This window comes from Sminthopsis crassicaudata, chromosome 1, assembly GCF_048593235.1.
Source record: "Sminthopsis crassicaudata isolate SCR6 chromosome 1, ASM4859323v1, whole genome shotgun sequence".
Classification (NCBI taxonomy): domain Eukaryota; kingdom Metazoa; phylum Chordata; class Mammalia; order Dasyuromorphia; family Dasyuridae; genus Sminthopsis; species Sminthopsis crassicaudata.
Window position 1 is genome coordinate 621,435,019 of NC_133617.1, and position 14,870 is coordinate 621,449,888.

The window sequence follows — 14,870 nt, forward strand, 5'->3', positions numbered from 1 at the left end:
ACTCCCACACATATTCTAAAGTTAGCCTTGCTTCAAGGGCTGCATGGACAGATAAGGAGCCATAGCTACAGTTCAAGATCATTGTTACTTTGTTTCTAAATTTCTTAGTGAAATATTTATAGAGTGTTCACATTATCCTAGGAACTGCTTGGGTAGGCATACAGAAAGACTTGGTTCTTTGGAAGTTAGAATTTGGAGAACTTTGGTATTTTGATGTCTTAAATTAGGCATACAAAACAGTGTGCCCTTTCTAGTATGTCATTCCCAGAAGACCTCCAAAATTCATCTAAGACCAGACAATTTACAGTACTATGAATCAACCATATATTTGTTGTTCAGTTCTTTCAGTTGTGTTCAACCTTTTGTGGGATTTTCCTGGCAAAGATATTGGAATGGTTTGCCATTTCCTTCTCCAGCTCATTTTGCAGTTGAGGAAACTGGGGTAAATAAGGTTTAGTGACTGAGTGTTTGAATACTCACAACATTCCTGGAAGGTAGAATAAGTTTTGGGAAAAGTCATGATGAGACCAAAACTAGACATGTAAAGTTGATGGGGGATGGTGTTGGTGACAAAGGGAACAAGAGAGAGAGGAAAGAAGAAGAAAGAACATATGAAGAAAGGTTAAAGAAAGGGAAACTTGTGAATTGAAGACAATTACTCTTGTGTCTAGGGCTGGACCTAGGTGACTTCTTTGTTTGCATAGTTTTTCAAGAGGACTCAGGGAGCATGAATCAATCAACAAGCATTTATTAAACATCATCTATATGCCAGGCTCTATGTTAGGTACTGGGAATAAAAATATCCCCCAAAAAATCATTTCCAGGCCTCAAGGAGCTTATGTTCTATTGAATAAAATGAGAAGAGTCACTTTATGTCAAATCTGTTCACAAAAGAATTCATTCTGGAGAGAACCAGGTCCCAATTTAGGTGAGAATCACTGTAGCTATAGCCACTGTAACCTATTCCTAACTGAACCTATTCTGTTATTCAGATCCACTTGCATCACAGTTATTCCTGCTTGTTCCAAAACATCTTCAGTTACTTGAGAGTCAACAGAAAATTAATCAGCAAGCGGAAAGTTGGAAAAAGATTAATGTCTAAAAGCATAGGTCATTAAAATAAAAGCAGATCTGGACAAGTAGCTAGGGTTTTCCCCCCTCATTGATTTTATGAGCTGAATATTCCAGGACTAAAATCCTGTGGAACAAAGAATCCTTGGAAGAAATGGGACACTTTGTCCTTGGATTCCACCCCCTCTTTGGCTTGCCAGTCACCATTTATAGGGCTCTTCCATTTTTTTCCCTTTCAAAAACCCCCTTGAAAACCCAGTAATTCAATGAGATGGTATGTTGAAAAACTTCCGGACTCATCCCAACCTACCTCTCAGGCTTATATTGTTTCACTGAGTCTTTCCACGGGAAGCTCCAAAGGAAAAAGAATTCTGTTCCTTGTTTTGGACTAATTTTATTTATTATTATAAGCCTGGGTGGAGAACTTACTTCCTTGCTTATGTTACAGCCAAGGTAGAAAGACAAAATAATAATATCAGGATGCACTAAGTGGCACATAGCTCTATCAGTCAGTTATAAGTTTTGCTTGACAGCTTTCTTTGTCTTCTTTAGTGAGTGAATTTGAACCCAAAGGCATTTGAAATTGAACATTAGGCCTATGAAATACAGGCTAAAACCATTTGGTCAAACTTAAATCCACTTCTCCATAACTTTGGATATGTCTCTTTGATTTAAAAAAAATTATCTTGCTGTAAAACAGAGATACATAGATAGGAAGAAATTCTATCAACTCTATCTTGTACTTGACTGTCATAGTCAGTCACCGGCAGATTGTAAGTTCTAGCATAACTCCCACACTGTACTTGCTTCTGAAGGTCAATAAGCAAAACCAAGGTGGAAGAGCCATTCACTGTTTTGAAAAGGAAATGGAATTTTAAGTCCAGAGGCTTGGGATTCAATATTGACTTTTCCATTGGTTTGAATAAGTCACTTAACTTTCTGGGGCTTCCAGTTTCCATTTATAAGACAGAAATATTAATGATAGCAACATAGATTTAGAAGTATAAGGACCCTTAGAGGTCTAGTTCAATATTTTCATTTCACAGAAAAGGAGTCCAATGCCATGGAGAGGGAGATTATGAGGATTATTTTTAAAATTTAATCAACAAAAAGACATTATCATCATCAGGAAAAAAATTATTAAAAATCAGGACATTCAATAGGCAGATGCAAATTAAATATAATATTTGTTCTATTTCAGGGATATTTGAATAGATTAAATATTATAGTAGATGCTAAAACATATTATGTCTATGGTCCCTGGTTATTCTAATTAATTGAATAACAAGTAACATTGTTTCCCATTAAAAAAAAAAGGCTTGTGTCATTTGCTCTTTAAATACATTCTCCTTTCTTTTGAATACATTTGGAAATATTGTTGCTGTTTAATAATATCTGACATTTTCTCATGTCCAACTTCAAGGCTCCACATGGAATTTTCTTGACAAAGATATTGGAGTGGATTAAGGCAAAATGAGGTTAAGTGATTTCCTGGGATCACACAGCTAGTGAGTATCTGAGGCCACATTTGAATTCAGGTCTTCTTAATTCCAAGCCCAATACTCTATCTAATAAGCCATCTAATTGCCTTAAAAATCATAGTCTTTTTCAAATTTAAGTCAAACCTAAACAATAATATTTATATTTATATTTTGCTTGAAGGTTTGCAAACTACTTTACAAACATTATCCCAATTTCTCAAAAAAAAAAAAAAAAAAAGCCTTGAAATAGGATGAACACAATTGCTATACTGTATAGGTTAATCAGCTAATATTATACTTTAAATGCCATTGAGTTTCTAATTGGAAGAACTGGGTCAGAATTTTGGCTCTAATCCTTACTATTCAGAAGTGGGTACCCAACATCTCCCATATGGATTCCTCCATTTACATGATTTGGATGTTCATAAAAATCTTATTACACTCATTACTCCCCTTGGTGGAGCCAACCTGACCTACTTGCCATCCCTGGTACATGTGATTCTATCTCTGGTTTCTTTGTCTTTGCACAAACTGTCTCCACATGTCTAGAATATAATCCTTTCTCACTTTCATCTCTTAGAATCCCTAACTTTGTTCAAAGACCAGCTCAAACATTCTTCCTTACACAGTATCAGCCTTTCTTAATCCCCACAGCAGATAGATCTTCTCACAACCCTCTCTTTTGAAAAATACCCTTTGTAGAAAGCAGGTGGTGCTAGTTAATAAGTCAGGTTGAATTCAAATGACTTGGGGGTGGGGGCGGAGATATGGCTTTCCTTTTTTAAAAGCTCTCTCCTCTCTCAGAGGTATGTCCTCCCCATCAAAAATGGTAGCTAGTGTTCTGCAAGTGAAATGAAGCTTACCCTATGTTTCCTAACCTTGAAGCTTTCCACTTTTGTCAACTTATAATTTATTTCTAGGAGGATTTAATTATTAAATTCATATACCATGTTTAGTATAAAATCACTCTCTCACTGTCCATATAGCTATAAGCCCCCAGATCACCCCAAATCATCAAAGTTTTATCTCCCTAGGAGAGAAATTCTTAGTATGTGTATGTGTATGCATGTGCATGTGCAGATGTGTATATGTAATAGACCTTTAACAGTAATTTGAAGCCTAGAGACCACTTCTCAGAATCATGTTTTTAAAATAAAATAACTTAAAATACAAAGGATTACAAAAAAACCCAGTTAATTGAAATGGAATATTCTCTCTCTCTCTGTATATATATATATATATATATATATGTATATATGTATATATGTATATATGTATATATAATATATGTGTGTGTATACCCACATATTTTATGCATATATTATATACACACATATGTGTGTATGTATATATTTTAAAGAAGTTTATAGATCTCAGATTAACAACCTCTGCACCAAAATAATGAATTCTCTCTTCTTATCCTCTCTCTATTTGTAAGTCTTAAATAAAAACACACACATACCTTAGCATTTTTGTCAGACAATAGGGTTTTATATCAAGTAAATTCTAAATTGAAGCAACAGATAAATAATAGTCAATCTAACACATCCAGCCAAATGTGAAGAGGAAAAATTGCTTTGTTAGGAAGAAGTCCTTACATTGATCTGTTTTTAAGACCAGCTCAGTGCCCCCAGAGCAAAGGGTTTTAGGTATTATCACTCCATGCCTATGGGACTGTGCAGGATGTCCTGATTTTCTGATAGCTTCTCTCCCAGATTATTTCCTTTTTTCTGGTATATTTTCCAGCTCTTTGATATCCCTCTGCTGTTTGCCCAAGTCTTGAATCCCCTTTTCCCATAACTTCTTTTTCAAAAAAAGAACTGAGGAGCAAGATTGGTAGTCAAGATCTATCTCTCTCCCCTAGTTTCTTTTTTCTACAGGCAGATTTCATTCATGGTTTATATAAATTTTGCTCTACTTATATGAGCATTTTATCTCCTCCCCCCATAATGGAGTGCATGTTTTCTGGATGTAGGATTAGGATTATTTCATTTTTCCTTTGTGTCCCATGCACTGAACACTTATAGTAGAGGGTTTAAAAATACTTGTTAATAATTAATCTCCAAAATTCCAACTAGCTCTAAATCCTATGATCCTCTCCTATGTAAGGAGAAGGTAAACATAATGGTACATGAATCTAGATCTGAATCATGGAAAAATGGATTTCTAATATGTTTAAGCTCTTGTCGGTTTCTTTTAGTAAAACAGTCTGCTGAATTTATCAGGGTTCCTTTTTAAACAGCAATAATAATCCTTGAATTAACTTTGCATTTGGGGAATAACTTTCATCTTACTGGTAATGACTGAAAAATAGCTCCCTATCTTTTCATTAGGCTTATAGACCAGCATGTGATAGTAACAAAACTGGGTTGCTTTTGGCTCTTCTCATTCCACAAAACTCACTACATCCTGTCTGTTTTCTTCATATAGGTTTTTGCTTTCTAGATGAAGTGGAGTATGGTGGAAAGGGCACTTAATAAATAGTAAAGGCTGTCTTCAGAAGAGCTAATAAACCTTATTGTGACTCAATTTCTCTACATTATTACTGATTCTGCTCATAGGATTCTTGGGAAGATCCAAGGAAATGAAAACAATGAAAGCTTGAAAAGAACAAAACAGGTTATAAACTAATCAGGCATTCTTATGTCCCTCCTATTCCCTGAAAGCTTCTTATATATTGTCAGTAAACACTGAAAGCTCCTGCAGATCAGGTGCTTTGGTTTATTTATCTCCATATCACTCTTGGCACCTAGCTCAGTGCTTTACACATAGTAACATTTAATAAATCGATTGAATTGAGCTAAATTGCACTGAATGAGTAAGAGAAGACTGAGGTAAGAGGAGTAGACATGGTATATTAGCTGTCTTCAATTATTTGATATTCTACCAAGTGAAATAGGGATTTGCTTGTTTCTGCTTGGCCCCAGAGGAAAGAACTAGGAAGGGCTGATTGGCTCCATTCAGGGGATCATTTCTTAACAAAAGTAGAATGGAAAAGCTTCAGAGAATGGGGGTCTATCTCCATGCAGAAGCTAGATGACATTAGCTGGGTATATTGTGGAGGATGGTAATTGGTCTAAATAGCCACTGAAGTTTTTCCCAGCATCAAAGATTCAATCATTCTGTGAGCATACATTTCTGGTCGTGATAATTTGCTTGGGGCCTTTATTATACCCTCGTTCTATAGTAAGGAAGGTGAAGACCACAAGATGATATAACTTTCCAGATCATTATAATTAGTGTTTGTTAGTGTTATCAACTGATAAAATTGAGTCAAATAGGAAGAACTTTAACTTGGAAGTCTAGTTATCTGGGCTTGAATCCTGGATTCTGCTATCTTAGACAAATGACTTTACCTTCATAGCCCTTGGCTCCCTCATGAGAAAAATGAGTGTTGAACAAGATGTTCATCTAGGGAGCAAAAAGGAGGAGTCCATGGATAGATTTCAGGAGTCCATAAAAACAATTACCTCTCTATTTTCACTATTATTGGTTTTCTTTGTAATTCTTTGCCTTTGTTGTTATTTAGGTCTGACTCTTCATGACCCCATTTGGGTTGTTTTTTGTTTTGTTTTGTTTTGTTTTGTTTTGTTTTGCAATAATACTTCAGTGGCTTGCCATTTCCTTCTCTCATCTAATTTTACAGATGGGGAAACTGAGGCAAACAGGTTTAAGTGACTTGCCCAGGATCACACAGCTGGTAAGTGTTTGAGGCTGCATTTGAACTTATAAAGATGAGTATTACAGACTGCAGACCCAACACTAGCTACTCTGCCAACTAAACACTAAGCACTCCTAATTCCTAATTCCTAAGCCATTATTAGACTACCAATCTATGATACACACAGAAAAGGGTTAAGAGGCCTGGACTGGTTGATCTCCAGTTCCAAATCTATAGACCCATGACTCTATTTAGCACTGCAATGGTAATAGGAAAAAGAAAACTTTTGGTGTTACTTGTGAAGAAGAAAAAATATTGGTCCTTTAGCTTCCATGAACCAAATCTTCTTGAATGTCAGAGGAAATGGGAAGAGAGAGTCAAAGACTTACAATAGTTCTGGAATTCTTTTTCCTTTAAGAATTTCACAGGGATGGGTGCAGAAGTGCAGGAAAAAATGAGCCAGCAAAGAAGGGGACGTCTTTTAGCCTGCTGCTAAATGTATAGAGTTTACTCCCACACTGAGAAAGAAGTTGGCTGCTTCTGCAGCTTCCAGCCTTACTAAGGAAGGTTTCATGTTTATCTTTGCAAGGACAATTAAGTGGCAGGAATGTGTAATAAAGGGCTGGGCTGCCAAAACAAATAGCATTCTCAAAATGTAATGTAGAAATGGCCATTGTTGCCGTTTGCTTCTGCAGACTTCAGAAACCACTCTTTAATGACTTAATCCCATTTCTCTGCAGACAGACCTATCTTATAGCAGAAAAGAAACCATGTGGTCTGATGGTTAGAGAGAAGTCCTGGAAACCAGAATAAATCCAACTTTTTACAACATAGCTGAGCAACTGACTCATTCTGTAACCTGGGGTAAAGCACATAATCTCTGGGGGTTCTTGTCAAGCCAGCTGAAAAATTTGATAAAATATAGGATTGGACTGAAGACCATGTGTCAGATAGCTGTGCTGCTTTTCTGTAGGCTAAAAGGTGCAAAGGGAAGAAGAGTCTGATGGGCAACCCAACAAGTTCTGATGACCTTTTACAAAGGTGAGCCTTGAAAAACAACAGTTGGCTAGAATTTCTAAATGAAGGAAGAATCTTCTTTATTGGAATTCTGGATGAATGTTTCTGTCCTGCATTGTTGGGTAGGCCTCCTGGATTGGAGAGCTGACAAGGGGCCTTGTTTCCTTTTTAACCAGGGATCTTGGTTTGGCCCAAGATCTCTTTGTCAGCATTTGTGTTGGGACTATATTATCATATGATACCCTATATGGAAAGAGGGAGATGAGAGAAGGAAGGAAGGAAGGAAGGAAGGAAGGAAGGAAGGAAGGAAGGAAGGAAGGAAGGAAGGAAGGAAGGAAGGAAGGAAGGAAGGAAGGAAGGAAGGAAGGAAGGAAGGAAGGAGAGAAAGGGAGGAAGGGAGGAAGGGAGGAAGGGAGGAAGGGAGGGAAGAAAAATAAAGAAGGGAAGGAGGAAGGGATGATTAACAGGAGGAAGCAAAAAGGGAAGGAGGTAGAGAGGTGAGAGAAGTAGGAAGGAAGAATAGAAGAAAGGGAAGGAAGGAGGAAGGGGGCTGTGCTGCCCAACTAGAACTAGCCAGTTTAGTCCATAATGGAGCAGCTCTTACAACTCACACATCATGTCCTTCATTCTCAAAGAAGACAGTGACATCAGGAAGATAATTAATTCTCTGCCCAAAGTAATATAAATTTTGATCTTTGATATCTGGAATCTTGCAAGATATTTTGAGGTTTATGGCCTAGATTCCTTTTTTAAGGGACATGACAAACTTAAATCACTCTGGCTTTCCTTGATTGGCCAACAGTAGATCCTAGCCCAAATCTCATCTGATCTTTTTTTTTTTTTTTTTTTGGTTCTGATGGCTTAAAGTAAGTATATATAGCAATTGTTTGTTTCTGTTTTGACCAGAAACCTTGAAGGTCTTCTCCTCCCAGACTGGTTTTTGATTTTTTGTTTGTTTTTTGTTGTTTTTTCTTTTTGGGGGAAAGGGTTGATTAGGTTAAAAAAAAAAAACCCACTCTTTGCCTCATTTTTCCCCTTACCCTTAATCAGTGAATGGGTGTTGCCTTAGTCAAACTGAGACTTGTTGAAGACCTTAGCTTTAAAAGGCCAAGATCTCCCATTTCATCCAGGGACATCTCCAGTCATCTTGTTCTATATCTTGCCACTGGATCCAGATGGCTCTGGAGAAGAGAGTGAGATTGGAGACTTTCCATAGTCCTGGGTTACTTAATTCTAATTCACTTGCAAGTTATGACATTACCTCCCTGACATCAAGGTCATCTTCTAGAAGGAAGGACAAATAACTAATAAACATTTATAACACTTTTGAGGGCCTGTCTACAGAATCCTTTTATAAAGTTGTCAAGGTTTTTGAATGGTCTGTAAAGATGTAATCACTGTAGGATTTAGAGTAGGAAGAAACTTTCAGGATCACCTAGTACAGACATTCTTGACCTTTTTTTATATCATGGATGCCTCCAGCCATCTGGTGAAGCTTTGACCTGCTTCTCAGAGTCATGTTTCTAAATGCTTAAAATAAGATATGTAGTATTACAATGGAAACCAATTTTATCAAAATGTAGTGGTTTTTTTGAAAGAAACCTAATGAGTTTATAGAACTGAGGACAATAACCTCTGATCTCATTTTACAAAAAAAAAAAAATTGTCTGCATTTTCCCCTCTTCTTTCTTTCTTTGCTCAAAATCCTATCAAAGAATCACCTTTCTCTTTCCCAATGCCAACCACCCCTTTACAAGTGCTATCCTGGAGTCTGACCCTTCCTTCCTTCCTCCTCCCTTGTTTTCAATTTATTTTGATTGCTAGCGCTTAACTCATTGTATCACAAGGTCCCTAACTTTCTCATCTTTATAAACAAACCTTCACATCACCATAGATTGTAAAAGGAAAGATTTTTCCAGGAAGTCTACCCAGGATGATATAAGCATAGTGGTTTGATTACAATTGATGTGATTGAAGGCAGATTTCAGGGAATTAAAAAATTTTAGGCTAAATTTTTTTATTTTTTTTAAATTTATTTGATTCTAAACATAAAACATGTATTTTCATAACATAGTAAAATAGAAAAAAAAAGACAATTGTATTGGGGTTCAAGGAAGACATCCAGAATGTTGGGTGCCACAAAGTGTTTTAAAAGAATTTGTAGGGTCAGACCCATCTCCAAGTCGAGATAAAGTTTATTATAATTGTAATGCCAATTAAAGCATGTTAGCAAAGAAGTTAGCAAAACACCAGGAGCAAGAAGGTAAATTTATAGGGAAAAGTTAGAGAAACCAGGTGCTTCATGTCACTAATATGTTACTTTTATGTCTCAGAAGTGGAGTTGAGAAGTGGTCTGTTCTTACTTTGTGCACAGGTGTAGTGCCCATATTTCTCTTGGCAGAGTTGTGGGTGGGGAGCCTTCTGGAGAGGTGTTTTTAAAACTAAAACTTCACTTGGTTAAGTGGACATCACCCAATTTTGTTTTGCACCTGCCTTAATTTTAAGTACTTCATTATTGTGGCTTATTAGTTTCAAAAACCCAGTTATCTCTGATCAACAGGGTGTTATCTGACAGTCAGCAATATTTGTGGGCTGGACATCTTAGTCATAAAGAGTAAACTGAAGCAAGATAGCCTTGGGGAAGAAATATATCATTTCTAAATATATCATTCCCAAGCCCAGGTGACCTTAGGGTTATGGTTATCTCCTTTCTAAGGGCTGCACCACATCAATTTCACACACATATAACTTATTCAATACATATTTCTTTCAGCTCTTTCTCTGAATGTAGATAGTGTCTTCCTTCATATGTGTTTCATGATTAATTTGTGATTCACCTAGTTACTAGAGGTAAAACAATTTTGAAGGGCTTCTGGAGCAGGGGTTGGGGGTGAGGTAGGGAGGGATGGAAAGCCATTACTTCTATAAGGTAGGACTTGCTTACAAAGTGATATAGCAGAAATTAAATTGAATAAGCAGCCAGGAGAGCAGGATTTAGTTTTGTGTTTTATTAGTGGTAACTAAGTGGATTAGTAGTCCAGATATATTGTGAAACAGCAAATGGAGAATCCAGACAATTTTGCTCATTGCAAGTAGCTGTTCAGAATTTTGAATGAAGAAGAAACTGATGAAAACTTCTCTATCATATGAGGATTTTTTTCTTTCATCTTTCCCCATTATCTCTGGCACAGAGATTGTTTCAGTGAAAGAGGCATTAGAATTGTGCAAATCACAGCAGTGATTATAGTTTTGATTGAGTATAGCTCAGTCAGTAGTCAAAAGATATGAAGGATTTTCTGGAGAACATGGATGGTCATTCTTCAACCAATCAGCTGTTCAGATTAAGCTATTTTAAAGTGATTTTTAGGGAATAGCTTTCTACACTATGTCATGAAAGGGACTGGCTTCTCTTCTTCCTTTTTCTCCTCCTCTTACTTCTCTTTTTCCTCCTCCTTTTCCTTCTCCTCCTCCACCTCATTTTTCTTTTTTTAGTATAATCTTACTTCAGGTAACTGTGATTGCTGTAATTGTTGTTTGGCAGTTTTCAAGTGAAGAAGAGGCAGAGTAGACTAGGTGACTGCTGAGACCACACTCTGGGAATTTCTTCTATCTTTGTCTTAAAACACCCATTCACATGAAAATCTGAGCTCTGACTTTATTTCTTACTCTGTGTGAACTGGGTGATTGGGAAGAAGCTGAAGAAAAGAAATTCTAATTTTAGTTTTGACATGTAACAATTTTTTTTTAAAATTGAGAAATAATTATGCTAATTTGTAAATGAAAGGCCACAAACTTTTGACCAATAAGAAATTGCCAGTGGTGTATTGAAGTTGGAAGAGATGTTAGAAGTTTATTCTTCATCTTTTAGAGAAGGAAATCAAAATCTAGAATGTCAGTGATTTATTTTTTCAAGCACACAGAGCTAGTTGGGATTACAAGCAGGATTAGATTTCAGGTCTCCTTTTATGTACTTTAAAGCCTTTTTTCTTGAACAAATACTTGTTTTTATTTTAAAAATTAATTTTAAAGATTTATCAAGTATTTATTACATTTTGTTGCTTTTTATTCTTTATAATCTGTTATATTATTTCTTGGTCTCTTATAGTTTCACTGCTTTCCCCTTGCCCAATTTTACTTTTCATAGAGTTATTTTCCTGGATTGTTTTTATTTTTTATTTTTTCCTCAATATCTCTCATTTGATTTTTAAATTCTTTTTTGAATTCTTCTATAAATTCTCTCCAGACAGGGAGCCATTTTATAGTACTCTTCGGAGTAGAAGCTTTTTTTTTTTTTTTTTACTTCAGTATCCTCCTCTGAAGATGAATCTCTGTCTGCATAGTAAGTTTGGGATTCTTTCTTCTTTGTCAGTTCATTTTTTTTTTTAAACAAGAGGTTTAGTGTAAGTGTAAGTGTAATCGCACTTCTAATTGTGGGATTGGGCAATGGATGAAGCTTCTAGCTTCACTTGAGCTCTTCCCTCTGATCTAGAACCCCAAACCAAGAGCTCCCCCCTCCTGCAAGCGTTGACAGGCAGCAATGTCCCTGCCCCACTGTTTCTGCTCTCCTGGGAGCTCTAGCTCCTTCTCACTCAGGGTCGCATCCCTGTAGCACAGCTGGGTCTGGTGTTCCTGATCAGTTGAGGTTCTTTCAATCTTCCCAGACTCAGAACCCAACTCCACAAACAATCTAGAAGGTGAAAGTTTCTGTGATTCCTGCTGAGCCTTCAGCTACATCCAGCTCACTCTAGAGCTCTCCAGTTGGTGTTTCTGCTGAGATGTTTGTACTTCACAGGGGTTAGTCCCAGCCCTGGGTCTTTCTTCACATCTTCTTGGGTTGTACTTGGAGCATCCCTGTTCTGCCTCAAGTTTTCTTGATTTTTTCACCAGTCTATGTTCACCCTGAGACACAAGTTTGTTCTATTTGTTGGGGAACTCTGGAGACCTTGAAATTTACCAACCTATTCCACCATCCTCTCAGAATCCTCCTCTGCTTTCTTAATTTTGCTGCACTCTACTTACTGGGAACTGATAGCTGGATGGCCTGGTGGACAGAGTACTGGGCCTGGAGTAAGGAAGATTCTTTTTCTTGAATTCAAATATGACCTCAGAAATTTACTAACTGTGTGTATCTGGGCAAATCATTTAACCCTCTTTGCCTCAGTTTCTTCATCTGTAAAATAAGTTAGAAAAGGAAATTGAAAACCACTCGTTTCTTTGCCAAGAAAACCCCAAATGAACTTACAAAGAGTTGGATGTGACTAAAACAACTAAAAAGCACTTACTAGGAAGGAAGGAAGAGAAGTAAGGAGGAAGAAAAGGGAGAAAGGATTAGAAAAAAGAAGGAAAGAAGAAGGAAAGAAGAAAGGAGAGAGAAAGGAAGAAGGAAATGAGAAGGAAAAAATGGAGTGAGGAAAGGAAGGAAGCAGGGAAGGATAGAATAAAGGAAATGAGCTAAGAAGAGAGAGAAGAAAATAGGGAAGAAGGGAGGAAAGAAGGAAAGAATGAAGAAAGGGAGTAAGAGAGGAAAAGGAAGGGAGGGAAGGAAAGAAGCAGAGAAGAAGGGAAAGAAGTGAGGGAGGAATGAAGGATGGAAGGGAAAAGAAATGAAATGAAAGAAGGAAGGGCCACAGTTAAGCAAAACAAATTCCACATTGGCCATTTCCAAAAATGCTTTGTGTGTGTGTATGTGTGTGTGTGTGTGTGTGTGTGTGTGTGTGTGTGTGTGTGTATGTGTGTGTGTGTGCCTATTTTGCCTATTCATCATCTGCCTGCCAGGAGGTGGACAATCCTCTAGAATTACTATTGATAATTAAGTTGATCAGTGTCCTTAATTCTTTTAGAATTGTTTATTTTTTAATGTTCCAGCACATCTCTCACAATGTCTCTCACTAGTGTAGTTCAATTTGTAATTATTAGGATATAACAAGATTTTCAAAACAAGGTTTCATATGGAGACAAAAGTTCAGTTTTCTATTTCTGCAAATGTAGAATGCATATTCTTCAGTACCATTAAACTCTTGTTTATTGGAATGAACTTAATGGAAACAGAACCTGGTATTAAGAAGCCTTGAGTTTGAATGCTCATTCTGCCACACAAGGTGTATGATCTTTTTCAAATTACTTCACCTCTCTACATTTCAATGTACTCATCTGTAAAAGAAAGGGTTTAATTATGTGACCTCTAAAGTTTCTTACAATTATAATAGTTCATGAGCATAAAAAATAGTTGATCTATAATCACTATGTGCTTTGGTTCAGAATTGCCATGTGACTCCACTCACCTGTAATTCTGTGATACATTTTCTTGGCTACCCACATTTCTTTTTTTTATTATTAAAGCTTTTTATTTTCAAAACATACGCATGGATAATTTTTCCAACATTGACTCTTACAACACCTTGTGTTCCAATTTCCCATCCCCTTCACTCCATCCCCTCTCCTAGATGGCAAGTAATCCAATATATGTTAAACATGGTAAAAATATATGTTAAATCCAATATATGCCTATATATTTATAGTTATTTTGTTGCATAAAAGATCAGATCAAAAAGGGGAAAAAAAAGATAAAATAAAATGGAAGCATACAACAACAAAAAGAGTGAAAATGCTCAGTTCCCATAGTTCTCTCTCTGATTGTAGATGGCTCTCTTCATCACAAAATCATTTATCCACATTTCTATATGTGTCATCTTTATAGAGATTTGTGTCCCCAATACTAAACACCGAACCTGGCATGTAGGGTCTACTATCAATGCTTTTTCATTCATTTATCAATGAATCAGTGACATTTACATAATATCATGCCTTTCATATTTAACTCTCATTACAACCTGTGAGAGAAGTACCAGCAATATTATTATAATCTCTAGTGCAGAAATGAGGAAATTGAGATTCAGTGAGTGATTTCTCCATGTTCCCATGTTCTTGAGTTGTTTCAGTCATATATGACTCTTCAGGACCCCCTTTGGGTCATGTCCTTGGCAAAAACATTGGAGTGATTGGCCATTTCTTTATTTAGCTCAAAGAAACTGAGGTAAACAGAGCTAAGTGCTTTGCCCAGAGTTACACAGCTAGTAGATGTCTAAGGTTTGATTTGACTTCATAAGGATGAGTCTGCCTAATTCTAAACCTAGTTCCCTAATGTACCATTTAGCTGGTCTGATAGCTGTCATGTAATGACAGACAGGCAGAATATGAACAAAGTGTTCATACCTAAACCAGTGCTCTCTTCTACACCACGTGGCTTCCTTGTAGAAATTATCCTGGAGTTATCACAAATAAATTCTAGTCATTAAAGATGAGAAGTGTGGTAAAGAGAAGGTCAGACTTTTCTGGTCAGTGAAAGGTTACTTCAGTTCTGACTTGGGTCTTCTAGAGTACTACATTTTGATTGGAAAAAAGAAGAAAACAAGCATTTATTAAAGACTTACTAAATGCCAGACACTGAATACTCACAATATCCCTGGCAGGTAGATATTATTATTACACCCATTTTACAGTTGAGGAAACTGAGACCAACAAGGTTAAGTGACTTGGCCAAGGTCATACAACTAGCCAGTGCCAAAGGCAGGATTTGCACTCAGGTCTTCCTGACTGCAGGCCCCAGCACTCTATCTACTGTGCCAATTTGCTACCTAAGT

General features: G+C 36.7%; 1 long non-coding RNA gene across 1 annotated transcript in view; it reads left to right on the top strand.

The window, feature by feature from the left end:
- Nucleotides 1-6,966: 6,966 nt before the first annotated feature.
- Nucleotides 6,967-14,870, top strand: part of LOC141551228 (uncharacterized) — a 60,541-nt gene continuing 52,637 nt past the window's right edge. The window contains exon 1 of the long non-coding RNA XR_012484805.1: nt 6,967-7,254. This is a non-coding gene — a long non-coding RNA (uncharacterized LOC141551228). The remainder of the gene's footprint in view (nt 7,255-14,870) is intronic.